Source organism: Elephantulus edwardii, unplaced genomic scaffold, assembly GCF_000299155.1.
Source record: "Elephantulus edwardii isolate Elephantulus edwardi_28Jun2011 unplaced genomic scaffold, EleEdw1.0 scaffold00079, whole genome shotgun sequence".
NCBI classification, from domain to species: Eukaryota; Metazoa; Chordata; class Mammalia; order Macroscelidea; family Macroscelididae; genus Elephantulus; species Elephantulus edwardii.
In genome coordinates, this window is record NW_006399829.1 from 769102 (window position 1) to 771869 (window position 2768).

Genomic DNA, 2768 nt, shown 5'->3' on the forward strand with positions numbered 1-2768 from the left:
TCATAGTTGTTTTGATTTGCATCTCTCTTAGAGCTAGGGATTTTGAACATTTCTTCATGTGCTTGTTGGCCATCTGAATGTCTTCTTCGGTGAAGTGTCTGTTCATATCTTGTGCCCATTTTTCAGTTGGGTTGTTTACCTTTATCTTATTGTGGTATAGGCTGTAATTTTTATGAGTGAAGATTATCAGGCTTTTTTCCTGTGGAATCATTACGTAGGTTCAAGTCGCTAACCTTTAGATCAGCAACCATGCTCATAACCACGGCATCAGTAGTGCATCCTATATTTTTATATTAAATGTGTATTACATATCTCTAATGGATTAATCTACCACATTTTTTTAAATTACAAAGCTGCTTTTAATACTTTGGAGTGAGCCCCACTGGAATTAAAAACACTAGAAAGGGATAACTACTTCATCCCCGGCTGTGGTCCAGAGAGAAAGGGGCCACCTGAAAGGAAGTAAACACAGTAGGACCTGCTGCAGACTTGGGACAAAAGGAATGCTATCCGTTGGCACTGGGACCAGTGAGCGTGACAGGAGGAAACTCCAACCTGGTCAGACTTGCTCCAGGCGTATAGGCAAAGGGCAAGAGGGGTGGACATGAAGCCACCAAGCTACCTCGGTTCCTTCTTCTTATCTGCCTTTTCTTGCTTCTTTTGCATGATCTCCGTCTGCTTGAGTCCGCCTGCTTGTGGGCAATGGCAGAAAGGCCATCATCTTGGTGCTTTTCCTTAACCGAGTTACTCTGCTTTTTTCATATTCTTCTGACCGGTGAGCTTATGCAGGATGTTGCGGGTCATTGCGATGACAGTGGCTCCATACCACATATTTTTGATAACCCATCCCAGAAGTTATTATCTTAAAACAGCAATTTATTATTTCTCACAGTTCTGTGAATTGGGTGGGGAGTTTTAGAACTCTTAATTGTGTTCATGTGTATCTGTACATAGACCAAGAAGCAATCATTAGATCAAAACAAGGGGATAGGGCATGGCTTAAAATAAGGAAAAATGAGTCAGGGTTTTATACCTTCTCCATACCTATTAAATCTGTATGCTGAGCAAATCATTTGAGGAGCTGGATTATATGAGACATGAATAGGATTGGAACAACACTCACCAGCAACTTGTGCTGTGCAGATGACACACAGCCTTGCTTGCAGCATGTGAGGAAGACCTGAAGTGTTTACTGTAGTAGTTCAAAGACTACAGTCTTCAATTTGGGTTACATATATCTCCACATCAATAAGGCAAAAGTTCAGTGAAAAAAAACCCGAAACAAACCAAAAACGGCATCATGCTCAGAAAATTGAGGTGCAGTGAAAGGAGTACTCTGAATGAGGTGGCCACGGGAATGGATTTGAGCATCGCAGAGATCAGGAGGATGTTGGTGTTCATGAGTTGCAGTTGACTCAGTGACACCTAACCATAGTAATAACAACAATGGTGTATAGATAGCTGATCTTTGACACATAGTTAAGTGAAATGATAGCCTCTTTACAAGTGATGACAGCAGAACTTGATATTTATTGACAGAAAATTGAAATGAGAGCCGTACATCATACTATATACCAAAATTAACTCAAGATGGATCAAGGACCCAGGTATAATATGTAAAACTATAAAGCTTATCAAATGAAAAATTGGGACCAAGTTTGAACCCTAGTTAGTAGTCTAAATAAATTATGAAATATAACAGAAAGTGCCCAGTCAGTAGAGGATCTATGCATGTGGTTGAGACCTCCTCCAAATGCATTGCGTGCATTGAAAGACTTCTCCAAAAGAGTAAAACCTACAGATTGGGAAGAAATATTTGGCAATGACTTATCTGACAAGTGCCTAATCTATAATTTATGGACAACACCAAAAGTTCAAAAAGGATAAAGACACGTAACCAATTAAAAATGGTCAGAGGACATAAAGAAAGCACTTCACCAAAGAAAAGATTCAGATGGCAAACAAACAAACAAACAATTGAAATGCTCAAGATCATTAGGTATCAAAAAGATACATGTCAAAACAACAATGGAATATCATCTCACCTCAGCAGCAAGAATAAAGTTCTGTAAGGTAGAAAACAGTAAATATAAGCAGTGGTGTGGAAAGTTCGGAGCATTCATACACTATCCATGGGAAAGTAAAATGGTGCAACCACTGTGGCAAGCAGTTCTGCTGCTTCCTTAGGAAGTTGGGAATAGAAATACTGTTTGATCCAGCAATCACACTGAAAAACACAAAAAAGCCAAAACAAAATGTAAATTTATTGTTGTTGAGTTAGAGATCCCTGACTTCAGACTTTCCCAGTGCAATTTGTCTTTTGATTTCCTGTCAGCTAGTACCAAGAACGTTGATTGTGGTGCCAAGCAAATTAAAGCTGTTAACAATCTCAATCAATGTCCTCACCATCATAATGCCCCCAATCTGCCCAGGGGTGAGAATCTTTGTTTTCTTGGTATTGAGCTTCAATCCATAATAAAGGCTGTAATCCTTGACCTTCTGCAGCAAGCATTATTATGCTAATAAAGAATTGGAAGCACCTTACATATCTATCAATGGATGAATGATTAGAGAAACGTATCCTTGATACCAAAGTCAGGAAAGGACACCACCAAAATAGAAAACTATAGGCCAATATCTCTTATGAAAATAGATGCAAAAATCTTGAATAAAATATTGGCCAATAGAATACAACGACACATCAAAGAAATAATCCATCATGACCAAGTGGGATTCATAACAGGCATGCAAGGATGGTTCAATATAAG

General features: G+C 38.9%; 1 protein-coding gene and 1 pseudogene across 1 annotated transcript in view; one reads left to right on the top strand and one right to left on the bottom strand.

The window, feature by feature from the left end:
• WDR70 (WD repeat domain 70) overlaps window positions 1-2768 on the top strand; it is a 369437-nt gene that overhangs the window by 109723 nt on the left and 256946 nt on the right. The window lies entirely within an intron of this gene.
• LOC102852238 lies at window positions 619-804 on the bottom strand (annotated as a pseudogene).